The following is a 19116-nucleotide window of genomic DNA, read 5'->3' on the forward strand; positions in this document are numbered from 1 at the left end:
CTGAAAAGAGCCTTCATTAGAAGTAATTTTAGCCAATTTTGAATGGCAGAGGACAGGATGACAGATTGGATGTGTAGGTGTGTGTGATCGTGTGTGTTCTCAAGCATGGGTATGTTTTTGGAAGATTAGAGAAAGAACATTCAGAGAAAAAACAAACATATAAAATACAACATTTTTATGATACTATTGAGAGTGAAGGATAACAAAAATCTCTTCCTTTTCCACATAAGAATTAGACAACCAGTTTAAATATCAGTTTTTCTCCTCCCTGGAAACGTGATACAAATAAAATGTCAACTGTGCTTGGGAAGCATTGTTTGTGGCAAAAATAACCTGTGATTGGTCAATTGTGTCTGGACTGGAAGAATTACAGATCTGATAAGGAGCCATAACCCTGGGTTTCCTGAATGCGGTGACTCTTGTAGTTGGCTATGTCCCTTGTGGGGCCCTATGGAACTCTTTCTAGAAATCCTGGATTCCTTTTCCTTTTAAGGAATCCAGGATCCCTGCTCCTTTAGGCAGGAGGCTTTTAAGCTGTGTAGTTCCTTCCTAGTAGCACCTGAGGTCACCTTGAGTAACTAAGATGGCCTTGACACTCCCCTCAGCTTATCTAAACTTTGGACAGATGTTTTCCTCACTGTAGGCCCCTGACCTCCCTATCTTTAGGGCATTAACTTTAGGAAACTTGCAACTGGAAATTCTTTCTTTGCCTCTTTGAGATGTAAATCTTCTACACCAGGGAATATCTTTCTCAAGGACAGCGGAGCCCTCCTTTTGAAATGTAATCATCCAGATAGATCCCTACCCCCAGTCTTTTTCAGAGGGTGGGAGCCTAATTCCAATAAGCCATAAGTGACAATTAGCAAACAGAGACAGCCTAATCACATGACTAACCTTCCCACTAAAGTCTTTCTGTACCTTCCCATTAGCTCACCTTAGTGTTTAAAAATCTTCTCACCTTTGTTTCGAGGAGTTGACTTTAATCTCTCTCCCCTATTGCAACAGTCTTGAATGAAGTCATCCTTGGTGTTCTCAACACGTGAGCAGTGCAATTTTTCTTTGGCAGGAGTGAGATGAGGGAGCAAAGGAAATAGCTGTTGGATGGCCCTGCGCAGTCCTAGAGAAGAGATGCTACTCATCCCCACTAGCAAGCCGTGAGCTGTGGCTCCATCTTCTGTCTTCCAGAGCCAGCTAAGCCAAGGGCCTGTGGTAGTCTTATGAGTCTGGATGTTTAATGGAACGTAAAAAGATTCCTTATGATGACCTTATTCTACTGTCTCACTACTAGTCTTCATTTTACCTTCTGGCGGAGTTTACTTTCAAACGAAAAGGCAAGTAAACCAGAAAGTGGAGTGATAAGTCCTTATGAGCTTGCTTCGTAGTTGTCGTTACGCAATCCTGAATTAATATTTTACGGATTTTGAGAACATCCTGCTGTTCTTACCCTTATAATGGAGCTGCTCGCTTATGGGCAGCTTTTGAAGCACAACTCAGGCATTTTAGTTAGCTACAAGCAAAATAGCAGCTCATTCATATGTAAAGAAGATAACCACTTTACTGTCATCAAAGAACAGGATTTATAAGAAAGTAAATAGAGGGAAAATAAAAATAAACCTACAGGCATTCTAAGATCAGTGTGGTTTGTTTTTGCATTTTCAGGGGGTGAGGATGGGAATAAAACTGATGTCCTGACAGCTAGGAAAGAGGCTACTCTGGAGCAGGCTGGCTGGGTCACCTCATAAAAAAACAAGAAAACAATTCAGTTGTTAATGGCTTCTTTGAAACACCTTGAGGGTTTAATGTGGAGTATATATGATAAGCTGTCTCTACCGGGATGCTTTCATTGGTAACTTCCCCTTAATTATTAGTCCAGGTCTGCACCATTTCCTCATCAGAATTTCTCAGCACATTCAGACAACTCGGCTGGGCAGGATGATGGTAGATATTCCTTCCTGGGGCCTGAATGTATTTTTTAAAACAATTATGTAGATTCGATTTCTATTGATCAAGCCCAAAACACTATTCAAAGACCTATAGATGGAACAGAGAAGAACCAAAGAAGGAAAAGAGAAACTTTCTGACTCATTTTAATCCTTTTAATGATCCTTAAATGTATGTCAATTTTGAAGGGAAGTATATTTAGGACTTGGGGAGATTATTTCAAATATGTTCTAATTCTAAAGTTAAAGTACATACAGGCAGATAATGGATTGCTACAAAATTATTATGCACACTTATCTAAAGAGCTGTCAAGAATTTATAAATGAATACCACATTGTCTGAAGTACTTAGAGAATACATACAGCTTTCTTGGACTAATGCTAGCTGTCGGCTGTTAATACATAATAATTATGTCTTCACTGGTAATGCATCCAAGGACTTGTTTTCTGTATCTCCTTATTATAATTCTATTCCTCCTCCACCCCCTCCTGATTTTAATCTTTCCTTTTTTGATTTTTATTATTTAGTCTGTGCAAAGATGGATTCTCTGGAATATGAAGGGATTTAATAGATAAAATTCATAGAGACATAGATGGCACATTTAAATCTAGTAAAATGACATTAGCTTAAATGAGAAAAATCAGAAAAATATCTCTGGAACTATTCCAGACCTCTTTTCATGTCACAGATCAAGGATTATGTGATATTGTAGGAGAAATTTAGATGTAAGCTCTGGGGACGTAAGACCCTGAAATTCAGTTAAATTCAGCAACATTCCTACACTCAGTGCAGGTATTGTGCTAAGCCATAGGGGTTCCCAAGGTGAGGAAGACCTCATGTGTCCTTACAGAATTTAGGATCAGACAAACGTCCTTACTTCTCAGAGTCCTGTCCTTGAGAGCAGGAGTGACTTCTAGCCATTTTAAATCTCTAGAACCTAGCACAAGGCCAGTCGATGCTCAGGAAATAGTTATTGAACTGAAGCACACAGAGTTGCCTTACAGGAACGCAACTGTGAATTAGCCTGATGCAATGAGTGATTCATGAGAAAACTGTCATATTAATTAATCAAGAAATCCTTTTCTGCAGCACCAATCGCACTTTAAAAGTGTGTCTCAGCTCTTTCCCTTTGAGTTAATGGAAGCATCGTCTCTATCTGATAGATGAGAAAAGCAAACTAAAATGAAAATAATAACCACTTATTGAGCTGAATCCTTACATCGCACTGAGTATTCTACAGGGTGCTTTACATGTTTTTATCTGACATGTTTTGTTCTCACATCACTCTATGAAGATACAATAAAGCACCTGAAGCCTCGAGAGGTAAATAATATTTGCAGAGTTATATAGCTAGTAAGGGGAGAAACTAGGATTGCAGCTGTTTTGTTTAATTCCAAAGCCCATGTTCCTCCCATTGGTTTTCAGTGTTTCTGAAGCACGAAAAAATTACCTGCAGCCACTGGATACGTGCCTCCAATAAGCCAGAAACTTGGACAAGTGCTCTTATTCAAAGGTTAATCTATTCAAGACTTACTGGGGATTGCTCACTGACAAAAGGTAAGAGAAACTTTGATTTTCCTAAGTGAGTGATCTGAGGCTGATAAATAAGACAGCTTTTCCTCTCACTTCTAAATCCTGTTTGCAGTATATGTTATAGCAAAATATATGTGATTTTTGACTGTGATTTTCAAATACATGTGAATACTTATTGCTCTTCTCTTTCTAGGTTTATACACCAAAAAAGAAGGGAGGAATGAAAGGGAAACTAATGTTTTAGGTATGTACTAGATATTAGTAGTAACAGCAGGATTTCATCTCCAAAGGCCATTCTCTGATCCTAAAGCCATTTTTCCCCACTCCACCACACCAATTCCCCAGAAGTTACTCGTAGACTTGACAATTGTTGAGTTGTCCTAGCCCTGCCAGAATCTAACTGCTAATTTGGGAGACAAAGCTCTCTAAGCATCAGTTTTCTCATCTGTAAAGTAGGGATAATGATTCTCTCATAAGACTTGAGGATTAAATGATTTAATTTGCTGAGCCCTGTGACTAACAAATAGAAAGTCAGCCAATCTTTTCACAGAACTGGCAGTGTTAGGTATGTCATATTTTACATATTTTACATTTGTCTAACTGAAAGTAAATCTTGGTTCAACATCTATGCCAAGGTTGGCTGTAGCTCCAATATCGGTAACAAGTGTGGCATCAGTTCTCCATTATATGGAAATAAGTTCCAGAGTTTACTCAGTTAAATAAGACAAGCTAAGGGGCCTGGTTTTCTGTCTCTGTTGGCCCTGCTGTCCTGGCTCCTGCTGTTATGCAATGGCTGGCCCAGGCTGCAGGGAAGTGTGTACTCAGCCTCAGCCATGGGAATGTCACTGGAGTGCACAGTCACGCATGGAGCCATCCCATCAGAGTTCCTGGTAGCTCACGGCTCCTGTGAGCCAGAGGCACCCAAGTGTTGGAGGAGGTCATTGAGAGGACGTGACCACTGTGGACCTGAGAGCTGGACCTGGGCCATCAGAGGCTCCTCGCCCCCTCCCCTGTCCTTGGAAAGTACGTTCTGCCCACCATTCCCACAGTGGGAGCCGTTTCAAGGATGCATCCTTGAGAGACCAATGTGTCGTTGAGACCATCTGGACTGTGCACATGATTGAACCCAGTTAAGGCCTCAACAGTGTAAACCTTTAAGATTCTAGCAGACCGTGCAGAGATCTACTCATCTTGCAGCCACCCAAGAAAGCCTTGTATATAAAAGTTCCTTTGTTTGTTAAAACTGCCACCTACCAATCTGGAGTGGTCTGCTTCTTGTTGTGCCTGTTCGCATGTGGGCTATGAAAGAATTTACAAGTGAGATATAAATATAGAAGATTTATTAAAGTAAGAGGTGTGTCAGCTGGGCAGAGTCTGCTGGAAACTACTAGAAACTACTGCGACGATTCTTTGTTTTGTCTCAAATTTTATATTTTCCTGCAGTTGGGTGGGGGAGGGAGAAGGTACAATAAAGCTGGTTATGGCAACCTTTGCATATGTTGTGTAGGTTTAAGTTGGAGCCAGGAGAGTAGATCCCACACAGATGCAAAACCTCTCCCAAGTCACAGGGCCAGCACTAGGCCTAAGTAAATAGAAACACTGAAATTGCATAGAAAGTGTATAGGAAATGAAACCATTAACAGTTGGTGGAGAATTTGAAATTTAAAAAGTTTTTTTGGTCTTTGCATGGTTTTTCAGTTTCATTCATTTTAAATTCTGCTTCACAAGCACTAATTACACATGTAATGGATCTTTGGGTGGCCTTCAAGCTACTATCTTCTCCATAATCATGCCTATATATTTATTATTTTCCATTATTCTTTATTTATAATTTCATCTAGGCTGTCAAATGTACCTGAATGTGATTTGTCATCTTTATCCTATTTTAGGTGTTTTTAATAAATCTCTTTCTCTCTCTTTTATTTTATTACTGTACTCAAACAGCTCACCTTTTTTCTTCTGCTGTCTTAGCAACTCATTTGTCTCTTGTGAGAGTCTCTTTTATGAACAGGTAAGGCTGTCTGAAATGTATTTGAGACCATGGAAAATTATCTGTCTAAGCTCCTAATCTGTTGGGCAATTGTTTTTGCAATGCGTTTCTTCACCTGCCTGTTTTTCATTTTTCCTCCCAACTTTTTTTGGAGTGTCTATACATACTTAAAAATTTCTTTGTTCCATTGCTTTTAATGGATCAAATTATTTAAAGAATACAGTTGGAGATCTGGGTGGAGGTGGAGGTGATGTGAGTTGAAACACTGTCAATTTTGGCTTCTCATCTTGAAAACCCTCTTTGAAAACCTGTGATTTGCTCTGCCTCGGGGCACCTCTGATCTCAACTTTCAGTGTCCTAGCAGTCTTCCTGAAGTATCAAGTCCTTTATGTCACAACTCTGCTGCTGAGATCTGCTGGTGTGGAATAACGGTTTCTCCCCTTGCCTTCATTCCATTTTATTCATCTATGAACAGGTTGTAGACCAGAAAAGTGTCCTACCAGCATGGTCATTCATTCTGTTCCACTTTCCCTGTGTCCCTGTCAAGTTTATAGTCCTTGTTCCTTTCGCTGGCCTTCTCCTCCTTCCAGAGCTTGTTGCTCCTCGAGGATCGGATCATTTGATTTTAAACAAGTGTTTCTTGTTCACAACTTAAGCCTGTATGTGCCTGTTACTAATGGCCTCCCTTGGTTTGATCTAGATTTCCCAGGATGCCAAACATACCTCATATTTTATAATTTAATTCAAAATATTTTTCTCTTTGCATTCTTTTGTTTGTTTTTCGTGGGTTTTGTGGGGTTGGGAGCACAATAAAGAGCCGTTTCTCCATCATCTCTAACTGAAAAATAAAAACAGCTTTTAAAAGGTTGAATTAACATGGTGAAAATTATCTTTTAATAATTTTCATTGATATGAATTACAGAGACGTTAAATATAGACTCAACAGAAGTTGCTGGTACATAGAATATAGGAGCCAAGGAAAAGAGGAATCAAAGACAGTCATTACATTTCTTGGCATGAGATACTAAGGTGATGATGGAGAAGGCTGGAAGGCCAGGCTTCCGTGGGAGTGTGTATTAAAGGTTTCATCTTAGGTATATGAGCATTGAGGATACCCCATTGGGGATTTCCTATATGTTCTTGGCTATGAATCTGGAGCTCAGGGAAGAAGTCTAGGCTTAATATGAATTTAGGATGGATTAGCCTAAATACAGTCATTAGTGCCTTGAGGATGGGTAAAATGATCTTGGTGGCTATATAGAGAACAGTAAAAGGCATATCTTTTGTTGACACAGGATGAAAGATGAGACTATGAGTGATAATAAAGGAAGGTTTTTAAATTTAGTGGTAGAAAGACGATGAAATTTCTTTCTGATGGCTTGTGTTTCCTCAGTGAAATTTGAGGGAAAGTTATCAGGTTGCTGAGGAGGACCATTTTGTGAGGCTTGAGGTAATAAAGGTAATAGAAACACTTTCATTGTTGTTAAGAACTCAAAAAATCACCTGACACAATAAACTGCATAGAAGAAAACATAGGTACTAAACTTATGGACCTTGGGTTCAAAGAGCATTTTATGAATTTGATTCCAAAGGCAATGGAAGTAAAAGCTAAAATAAACGAATGGGACTATATGAAACTTAAAAGCTTCTGCACAGCAAAAGAAACAATTGACAAAATAAAGAGGCAACCAACTGAATGGGAGAAGATTTTTGCAAACAGTGCCTCTGATAAGGGGCTAATATCCAAAATATACAAGGAACTCATGCAACTCAACAACAACAACAAAAAAACCAATTGAAAAATGGGCAGAGGACCTGAAGAGACATTTCTCCAAAGAGGACATACAAATGGCAAATAGACATATGAAAAAATGCTCAACATCACTAATCATCAGAGAAATGCAAATCAAAACCACAATGAGATATCACCTCACCCCAGTCAGAATGGCTATCATCAACAAGACAAATAGTAACAAGTGTTGGAGAGGCCGTGGAGAAAAAGGAACCCTCGTACACTGTTGGTGGGAATGCAGACTGGTGCAGCTGTTATGGAAGGCAGTGTGGAGGTTCCTCAAAAAATTACAAATAGAATTACCATATGACCCAGCAATCCCTCTCCTGGGTATCTACCAAAAAAATCTGAAAACATTTATCCATAAAGACACGTGTGCTCCAATGTTCATTGCAGCTTTGTTTACGGTGGCCAAGACATGGAAACAACCAAAATGTCCTTCAATAGATGAATGGATAAAGAAGTTGTGGTATATATACACAATGGAATACTGTTCGGCGGTACGGAAAGATGATATAGGAACATTTGTGACAACATGGATGGATCTTGAGAGTGTAATGCTAAGGGAAATAAGTCAGACAGAAAAAGCAGAGAACCATGTGATTTCACTGATATGTGGTATATAAACCAAAAACAACAAAAGAACAAGACAAACAAATGAGAAACAAAAACTCATAGACACAGACAATAGTTTAGTGGTTACCAGAGGGTAAGGGGGATGGGGGGTGGAAGATGAGGGTAAGGGGGATCAAATATATGGTGATAGAAGGAGAACTAACTCTGGGTGGTGAACACACAATGGGATTTATAGATGATGTACTACAGAATTGTACACCTGAAATCTATGTAATTTTACTAACAATTGTCACCCCAATAAATTTAAAAAATAAATTTAAAAAAAAGAACTCAAAAAATCTGCACTGCTATATTTGATGTATGTAAATTATTATTTCATATTCAAGTATTCTTTTTCTAGAAAATAGTTAATGAAACAAAAACCAAAGCTAACTGTTTACTGACACATTATTGTATGAGTTAGTGCCTATTAGTGTGTATATTTTACAGATTAAAAAATTTGAACACTATATATATTAAATAATTTGCTCTCTGTGACACAGCTGGGAGGTGAGGGAATTCAATCCAAACTGTCTGATCTTAGAGCCTGTGCTATAATATACTATATTGCATCTATTCACCATAACATTTACACACATACACACACACACACACACACACACACACACACACACTGAAAAGATGTTTTTCTTTTTACTGTTCTTATCTCTGTTTCAAAAGTTTCCCTAATCCACCCAACAATATTTTTTTAGATTCTGCGTAAAACAAACACCTAATTTCTAAGTTAGTAAAGTCAAGAGTGAGAAATAAACCTTTACACATTCCCACCTTAGCCTTTTCCATGTACATCAAGAGTTTTATTTTTAATCTTTAATAAACAAGTAGTGGTGAAATAATGAGAAATTTGACAGAACTCTAAAACTTATTGTGTATGTGTCTCCATGAATAATCTTTTCTCTCAGTCTGATGTTACCATTTGCTTTTATGAACATGTTAATTTTTCTACACAATGATTTCCTTTCACTTTTCTTTTTTAATGAGACAAAAACAAGAATTCAGAGATTTGACAGAGTATCTATATAAAGCAGAGAAGAACAAAAAGATGCTGTCTTGGCAGTGAGTTAATGAATTATATTTAAAAGAACCATGAAATAATGGAAGAATGTGGGTGTGTTTTTTCATGAATCCTGTTTATTTCTCTTGTTTTTCTTGGCTTAGGAGGGTTATGTGCAATTTAGATGCAAAGGTTTATTTGACACTTCAATTACTAAAGGTACTTTAAGAGTGGAGAGCAGATCCTTAGCTAGAAAAGGTAAATACAATAAAAAGAAAGAAATCATTAGCATGGGAAGGATATGAAAAGGAAACAAAAGTTTCTGTGATTCCTGAATCTTCTAACGTATTGGTCATTTATTACAAAATTCTGTGAAAAAGGCTTGAATTATTATCCTATTAGAAAAGTAAAGTGAAACATCATAAATATATACTGGCGGTTCCAAAAAAATGGGTGACCATTCAAGTGGTCACTTTGGTCAACGTTGCTCAAGCAGTAGTTCGCCGTAATCAGAAGAGTCTGGATGCTGATGGTAACCACTTTGAGCACCTCTTGTAATTGCAGAAGTCAAATGTGACTTGTATTCATCTTTTGTTATTGGTACATATTGAGTATTAAATTTTAATCATTTTTTCCTTTCTTAAAATGTGTATACATTTTTTGGTACCCTCTGTATATAACTTGTTTTGAGATAAGTGGTATAATTAATGTATAGCCCACAAAATGTATGTCTCTTCCTTTTTTTCTTACATTCTTCATGCTAGATTACTGTTGACTAAAATTAATGCTTGAAATTCATACCTGTGTTGGGAAAAAGTTGAAAGATAATAATTAAAATTTAAATGCAACTGGAAGAAGTTAACTGTGGAATTAAACTCATCCTGAGATTTTAATGATGCTTTGCTGTATTACCCAATTTTTAAGACCATCCTTGTTGGGGAGAGGAGAGAGTGAACATTGGGCTACACAGTTGGCAGAAAGAACACAAGATGGAGTACTTGACTAAAGGTTAAAATGCCAGACTTGCTTATTTTCTTCTTCTTGGTAGAGTGGCTGTGCCTGAGAGCTATGCCAATCTAGACACCAAGACCAAACCCATAATGGCTTTAAGAATAAAGAGTACAGACATACAGAAGAGTATAATACAATTTGCATTTTCTGAAGACAACAAGGAAGTCCTGACACGAGTTGTGCCCTATGTGAAGGAGGAGCTTTCTAACTCTGCAATAGGGAATTTTTTTTCTTTCAATGGAGGTAACCATATCGTGATCACATAATTTCAACTTGATAATATAGACATTTTTAAAGACAAACTAATTAAAGCTTATATTACTTACATTTTCAAGAAAACCCTCATGTAGTTTGCCGTGTTTCAAGGTCAGTTAATTAATTAGTTCTTATAATTTGGTAAAAATGAGACTTGAATTTACTTCCAATCACAATTTCAAAAACAAAGGGGGAATTCTAATAACATACCTAGAACCAATACAAGTCTTTATTTTATTGTCTTTGGCCTCATTGAAATACAAGCATGGCAGACATGTATGTGCTTTGCTTCAAGCTTATGGTCATGCAAACTTCTTACCCAGAGAAATGTTGGAAAAATACCAAATTTTTTCCACTTTAAAGATGGATATCAGAAAAATCAGAGGATTAGAATTTTAGTTATTCCACTCTTACTCCTTACCAATATTTTTCATATTGAAATGTGCTACTTAAGGTTGAATGCCTTTTTTGAGACTCACAATTTTAGGCAAGATCCTAGCCAACAGAAGGAAATTACTGTAATTTTCCTGAATCCATAATGTATATTTCTAACCGATAATCCTTTAGTTTATTGAAAGGTGATGACCCAGAATACAGGAAACACTTTAAAATGTGATATAGATTAAGGGAATTAAAAATATTATCTAGGATTCTTTATATTCTAGAAGTAGGATTGGATGCAGTATCTTGTAGATAAATATTAGTAGAAAAAAAGCTTATTTTTTCTTTTGGGTTTATGCTCTTTAATATTCCAAAATTATTTCAATGCAGACTATTTCACTTATTTTTCATAACAAGACAGTGAAATAATATGAATTGGCATTATCACAGGTAAGGAAATCAATTTCCTCCAAAATCACTGCTTTGAGGTAAATCACCTCAAAGAGATGGTAAGAACTAGTTGGCAGCTCCAGGGCATCCAATGTTTGATATACTCCCCATGGCCTCAGTTCATATACTTATTTTCTTGTCTCTGATTTATTGAGGAATAAGGTACCAATAAGCTGAAGATCAAACAAGCAGCACTGAAAAATGAAGAGAATTGGAGAAACGATACATCCTGGAAGGTGAGCCTTGGGAGGAAATGGATTGATTTGATTTCATCTTGTATCCCAGGATCAGGCCTCTGCTTCTTTGGTAATTAAACTCTAGACTGAAAAGGGGGGCAGAGGGGAAACACCCACATGGTAAAATTTCAGACTAGCATCTTTAATTTACAACAGTTGTAAAAAGTATTAGATTTAGGGAACATATTGGCTTGCTGTCTTCCTGTGCCTGGGGAGATGCTAATCAAGCTGGTCCACTGGCAATCAGCATGAATTCATTAAACAAAACAGGAAGTAAACAGGTGTCTTTAAAATCCTATCTCTATTTATAAATACTTTAAATATGAAATTGTTTTGATGTTGAAAATTGATCATGCAAACAAATAAATGAAACGAGGCAAGCAAACAAATGGAAAAATCCTGAAGGAAATAATCAGATTCTCCACCAGGGAGTATTTTGTCCTCTAAAATTATTCTGGCTGCCTATCTCTCCAAGATACATAAAACTTCTTTTAGCTAATGTCATTCTTTATACATATCCATGTGCTGCTTTTCTCCTGATTACCAAAATAAACATGCTTAAAGTAGAAAAAAAATGGAAAAAAGTACAGAAAAGTACACACAAAAAATTTAAAACCTATTCATGTTCTCTTGTTTCAGATATAACCAACTTTAATATATTTTAAAATATTATTTTGTGTTTTTTCCTGGTTATTCTCCTCTCCCCCCGTCCAATTGCAATGAAATGCATTATCTTTGTGTGTACATTTTTATAACTGTATGCACAAAAACACACCAAAAAACCAAAAATACATTTTGAGGGTTTTTTCATTTTACATACAATGATATTATGCTTATGTTTCTACGACAGCAGTATATTGTATTAATACATATAGATAACTATTTTCTATTTATAGTTTATAACAACTGTTAGAAGCCTACTTAATCTCTAATATCCCTTTCTTTTTAATAGAATCCCAGTTTTATTGAGAGCAGCAATGTGCCCAACTGAAACAGCAAAATCAACTAAGTTTATCAGTGTCCTTTGCAGCTTGCATAGCTATTTGACACAACCCTGGCCAATGACTTTTAGGCAGATATCTGCTAAGGATTTGAGAGAAAGTTTTGTTTTCTCAGTATAAATACTGTGCCTACTTTCTTTGTCCTTTTCTTCCTTCCTGTTGCCTGAAACATGGATGTGATGGCTGAGCTGCAAGGGCCATGACTGTATCATGAGGGAAAGGTTAAATGTATCACCAACACCTTGCCTCTGACATTCCAAACCATGACTGCCCTCTTCTATTTATAGATACAAACTCTTAATTTGCAAAGAATAAAATTAGACCCTATCTTACACAGAAATCAACTCAAAATGGATTAATTACTTAAATGTAAGACCTGAAACCATAAAACAGCTAGAAAAAAACATAGGGAAAAACCTCCTTGACATTGGTCTTAGCAGTGAGTTTCTGGAATTAATACCAAAAGCACAGGCAACAAAGCAAAAATGAACAAGTGGGACTACATCTAACTAACAAGCTTTTGCACAGCAAAGAAAACGATCAACAAAATGAAAAGACAGCCTACTAATTGAGAAGATAATCACTAATGATACATTCAATAAGGGGTTATATATCCGAAATTTTAAAGAACTCATACAATTTAACACCAAAAAACAACCCAGTTAAAAAATGGGCAGAGGACCTGAATAGACGTCCCCTGCATTTTGATAAAGAAGATTGTCATTATACCCTACATACCATTGGGTTCACAGTTTTATTTCATTTTCATTCTTTGACTCATACATTATTGAAAAGTCTACTTCTTAATTTTCAAACATGTGGACTTCTTTCCTTTCTTTTAAATTACCTTTTTTGTTTGTTTTTTGATTCCTAACTTAATTGCACTTTGGTCAGTGAACATATGTATGATTTCAGTTCTTTGAAATTTGTTGAGAGATGCCTTCTGAGCTGGCGTGTGGTATTTTTTCTAAATGTTCTATGTGTGCTTGGAAGAAATGTTTATTCTACAGTTTCTGTTTATAAGATTCTATATATATCCACTCAATCATTTTTTTATATTTTTAATGACTTTATTTTTCAATTATAGTTGACATAGAATATTATATTAGTTTCAGGTGTACAACATAGTGATTAGACATTTATATAAGTTAAGACATTTATATAAGTTTAATAAGTTACGTAGTGATCACCCTGATGACTCTAATACCCACCTGACATTATACATAGTTATTACAATGTTATTGACTATGTTTCCTATGCTTTACATCCCCATGACTGTTTAGATAATTGGCAATTTGTACGTCTTCATCCCTTCACCTTTTTCACTCATCCCTCCCGCCCCTCTTCCACCTGGCAACCATCAAAATGTTCTCTGTGTCTATGAGTTTGTTACTGTTTTGTTTGTTTATTTTGTTTTTTACATTCTACATATCAGTGAAATCATATGGTATTTGTCTTTCTCTGACTTATTTCACTTAGCATAATATCCACTAGGTCTATCCATATTGTTACAAATGGCAAGATTTGATTCTTTTCTATGGCTGAGTATAATTCCATTGTATATATGTACCACTTCTTTATCCATTTATCTATCAATGGACACTTACGTTGCTTCTATCTTGGCTATTGTAAATAATGTTGCAACGAATCAATTTTGTTTATTATATTCATGTTTTCTATAGTCTTACTTTTTTTTCTTAATTAGTTACTAAAAAAAAGTATGTTTTACCTTCAGGAATGAGAAATAGCTCATTGTGCCTGTGGATTTGTTTATTTCTTTTTATAGTTTGATCAACAAAATGTGTGATTTTCTTTAGGTTTCCTTAACTTACTGGTGTAAAGTTGTGTCTATTATTCTACAATTTCCCTGAATTCAAATGGCAAGGCTAAGGAAGGCTTTTCTTTTAAATACGCAAGAATAAAATTGCATGTGACCATAATAAGCATACATGGTATTAAAATGGCAGTCTTGTTCCTTTAGAAAAAGAGGCATTGAAACAGCCATTATTAATGTGTCTTTCACTGAAATGTTGCCAGAATTTCTTCCATCCCAGTACATGTCTTTTTGCAAATGACTAAGCAATTAATTGCTTTCCCTTAACCTTTCTACTAAGCTAAATGCCACATTGATTGAGAGGCTTTGAATTGGTTTATGCTGCTTTCTCAGTCAGATCATATGTGGTTCTTATAAAATGCTATGGTTTTTTTTTGACATTATACTTGCCTATTAGAAAGGTCATAAGGGTGGAAAACACTGATGGGGCTGGAGGTTTTTGGTTCACTGTGTCTTTGTGGAGTCTTGACCCATAGTCTCATGGAGCTAGAGCATAATTAAAGTTTCCTGTGGTTTTGATTCCCACTGCTAGGAAACTGCAAGAAATTACTCTTACCTGCTAGCACTCTCTTTTCTCTGTCTGTAGATGTGTTGAACAAGAAATGTAGCTTCTGTTCATAAAGTTCATCTTTTGAGGTTATTTTTACTATTTCAGTTGCTGCATAACAAAATGATATTATACTCCTGAAACCATACCGGGTTTATTCTAAAGCCAAGTTTGGATACCTGCTGTCTTGTATATCTGGGGGGCATCAAAGTGGGACAATTCCAGCTTTTGACCTTTGGAGCAGAAAGCAATTCTAATAATTAACTCTTGCTGCATAACTGTAATCAGAAAGGGACCTTCTTCACTGCCATGCCACAGGAAAGCATGAAAATAGCATTATGAACACCTGGGCTCATCACAGTGAAGGAAGAAACCAGGCTGCCAAAAATGGAGGCCACATGTACTCACCAACCCGAAAGAGATGGGTTTGGCCTTAAAAGAACATTGCTTTGCATGGGAAGGACAGACCAGTGGGAAAACTGTTGCTAGAGCAATAACTATCATCCTTGAACTATTTAATCCACAAGAACATTTTATGGGTTCTTAGTCTTTAATCATTTGAATAACTCATAAACCTGTTAAATAGAAGTAAGATCAGCTGGCTATTACAAATTTATATAAAAAAATTTGACTCGAAGGCAACCAGATGACATGTCAAACAGGACTATATGATTTTTTTAAAAAAGCACTTATCTACTCACTCCTGTAATGTCATTCGGAGACCTCTTGGGAGAGTACAGTGAGATATTCAGGTACCCTTATGGAAATGAACAGTGAACATATTGTCATTAGGGAAACTCAGTCTCCAGTGAGACAACTTTTAAAAAATTCTTAATCCTAGATATTGCCATCAGAATTATCTTCCTAAAATGTGTTAGGTTATAATATTTTACTACAATATTCATTCATTTCCCTAAAAAATTAAGTTCAAAGCTTTTAATTTGGTATTCAAGTCTCTGATATGACTGCAAGTTACCTCTCCAACCCACTTTCCTGTTACTCCATTCTGTGTTCTGATCTAGCATTCTGTTGTATTTTCTGTTTCCCAATCATGTCAGGTAATTCTACATCTCCTTACACTGGCTATGCTGACCTCTCACTCTGCAGTGCTTTTCCCCGTTTCCTTACAGTAAAAAATGAGTCATTGCTCAAATGAAACACTTCCCTTTAAACCTTCCCGGATGCTCCCAATTAGAATGTCTTTTTTTTTTTTCATGCTCTAGGCTCTCACAGCACAATGCTTGTATTTCCATTTGGTGCTTATTTCACTGTCTCTCCCAAAGATTTGAAGGTCATTGTGGACAGGGTCCATAAGAATTGACCTTGTGTTCCCAAAGCTTAGCAATAACTCGCATTTATTTATTGGCCATTCTGTGCAGGATGCTGTTTGCTTGGGATACAAATCTGAAAAGACATTGTCCCTTGCAGGCATTAGGTGTTAATTAAATATATGCTGAGTGACTGGATGACAGCAGAGGATCGTAGTTCTCTGTTGCTGATAACGTGCCATCATCTTCAATAGGATATGGTTCTAGAAAATCTGATAAACAGAGTGAGGGAAGTTATTTTAAAATACCCCATTAGGGAGCTCTTGTGAAGAAAATAAGTGCAGCTGTGATATTTCAAGATGGAAGAGCCTTGGCTCACTAATTTGGGGATTCCCTGTAGCTGCTTTCTAACATAATTTAACAAGTGAAATTAATTTCTCATTTGACCTGAGTCTTTGAAGGACAGAACCTTGAAGACTTCTCTCAATGGACGGCTGGATCCTATCAGCCCCATACCTAGTGTGTAGGAGGATTTACAGAATTTTTTAAAAAAATGAGACTGTGATCACTGTTCACATATTCCTGAAAACTGAATCCTCCATTGAAGGAGCTGCCTGAAATGTATGAGACTGTGAATTTGAGCACTCAATATGGTTGAGAAATTATTTTGAGAATACAGTATTGAAAGCTTTACTAAGGAATTTAGATCTTTAATCAGTAGCAAAACACTGGAAGTTCTAAGTAGTTGAATAGCTTAATGTACATTGTGTGCAAGGCGTGTTGACGTGCCAAAAGAAAGATTAGCTGCACAAATAAGTGATGAAGGGTCAGAGACCAGATATGGATATAGTTTTATAGTTGGCAATAGATGATGAGAACCACAGTGGAAGCTACTTTGGAAATATAAAAGCACAGTTATTGGAACTGTGTTGGAGAATAAATCAGTAGAAGCTAGTGATTGGTGAAAGACATGGCGAAAGGAATGTAATAAAAATCACTGACAAGGAGTGACTTTTATCAAGAGAAGGAACACAGGAGGAAAAAGATAATTAGAGAATAGGAGTTTATCAGTCAAAATGACCTAGGTTATGTTGTGTTAATGTTAACCTTCAAATCTCAGTGGATGAAAATGGCAAAGATTTATCACTTGCTGTTGCTACATGCCCATTTTGGCCTGGCTGGGACTTCTGCTCCCCATCTTCCTCATTCTAAGGACCCCAGGCTGATAGATTAGCCACCATCTGGAAAGTTGCCAGTTGCTGTGGCAGAGGGAAAGAGAGGACATGTGGGTCTTGCACCAGCCAGGAAATGTTCCAGCCTGGAGGTGACAGATGTCACTTCCACTCCCAATTCATTGACCAGACTAGCCACACCCAGTAGGGGACTGGCTTCAAGTTGAGTCTCACGGGTGGTCAGAAGAAAGGAAGATGGGAGAGTGGTAAGGTAAGGAGCTTATAAGTCAGGTCTCCTGAGAAGCAGAGCCCAGGATGGGATTACACATGCAAGAATTTAAGAATTTTGTTTGAGCAAATAGCTGTGAGAGAAAATGGGAAGGGAGGCTGCGAGAGCCATCAGACTGTCACGCAAGGCTTTACCCATGACAGTAAGAAAGCTCCCAATTCTGACAAGGAGGCCTAGAGTTAGTCGATTGTCAGAGGAATCCTGTGTTCTGAGGAGCAAACCTTGCTAGTATTCTTGTCATGCTCAACCAACGTGCAGGTGCAGCCATGGATGTCAGAGCACAGCAGCTCGGGCCCTTGGTCAGTTGGAGGTCTGCAGATGACACACTCTCGCAGTATCCACAGTAGCACCAAGGAGGTTATAGAGATTGATTTACACATATCTGATAGAGTTTCTGAGGAAGGAAATGTAGGTCATAGCAGTATGAGGTGGCAGCTTTATTGTGGTGATGTCCAGCAGAAAGATGCATTTGCAGCTTAGACAAAAGCTCTCAGGTTCTAATTTGAGAACGATAAGATCAGAGGTAGGGATTGCATTAATGAAAAATGGATTCACAGTAGCAGGAAAAAAATTCCATGTATCCCTGAATATAAGATGAGCCTGAATGTACTAATGTTCCCTTGCACAGATGTGGTCACATGCCTGGGGGATGGCAGGGACATCGCAGGTAGTTGATCACATGCCTGATGAGACAGGGCAAACAGGCCTGAGTAGAGAAGTTGAAATTGGACTTCTAAATTCCTAAGGGACAAGAGGGAGTAAAAGGCCCCCAGAAAAGAATACATTCATCCATGTCCAGGGAACTGCAAACAAGAGACTACCAGACATGGGGAGGTTCTCCAAGTCCCCAAAACACAGTACCCAGAAAGAAAATGTCAACTTTGAGTCCTACTAGGTACAGCCTTCCCATAGGGCCAGTCCAGAGGGTATTCCCCACCCCTTCCCCTCTGTGCCTCTCCAATGTGGATGAGAGACAGCCGGTACCAAGTTGAGAAAGGAAGAGAATAAATCACAAGGTGGAGTAGGGAGGACAGGCATGTACCTTCCTGCTGCTTCCCGTCTGCTGATGGCTGCAGCTGGAGGGGAGACACTGAACCTCGAATGAAGCCAGGGCCTTATTACGCTGCATTGGACATTTGAATTTCAAATTGAAATCTTTCCACTTAAAGTAACACCAACACTTTCTAGTACTTAAAGGTGACCTTAAAAGCCATGGGACATGTCAGACTTTAAGAACAGGGTAAGAACTAGCCCCACTGAACAAATTTTACACTAACATTGGGACATTAGACTAAACTTGCATTCTAATTATATCTTATTAGTTCTACTTACTTTATAAATGTTAAATAAATAAGGTATCATAACTAAGACCTGATGACTGAAGCAGCCATGATGGCAATTTTCTAAGTTTTGTAAGAAGGCAAAGTGTCTCAAATGCCTGTTTCCAAGTAAGGAGACAGTCCACATAAGTGAATTTTCTTTCCAGATTAGGTAGTTAAATATTACCATACGTGATTGTTTCAATGGAATAATTTCCTTCATTGAGTTTTGTGACCTCTGGGTCATTGCCATATTTACCTGTATCCTGATGAAGTTGGAACTAAATTCTCCATCTATCTTCCTTTAATCAGAAGCCACTGAGTTTCTGCTGCAGTCTTTGGCTAAAAAGAATAACCAGATACTGAGAACAAAATTGTGTGTGGGATGATTTATTAAGCACTGGGAATTGGTTTTTCTATCTACTTACCCAGAACTCCTATAGCTCAAGTTGAGCAGTATAAGAATT

This window comes from Rhinolophus sinicus, linkage group LG10 (assembly GCF_036562045.2).
Source record: "Rhinolophus sinicus isolate RSC01 linkage group LG10, ASM3656204v1, whole genome shotgun sequence".
NCBI lineage: Eukaryota > Metazoa > Chordata > Mammalia > Chiroptera > Rhinolophidae > Rhinolophus > Rhinolophus sinicus.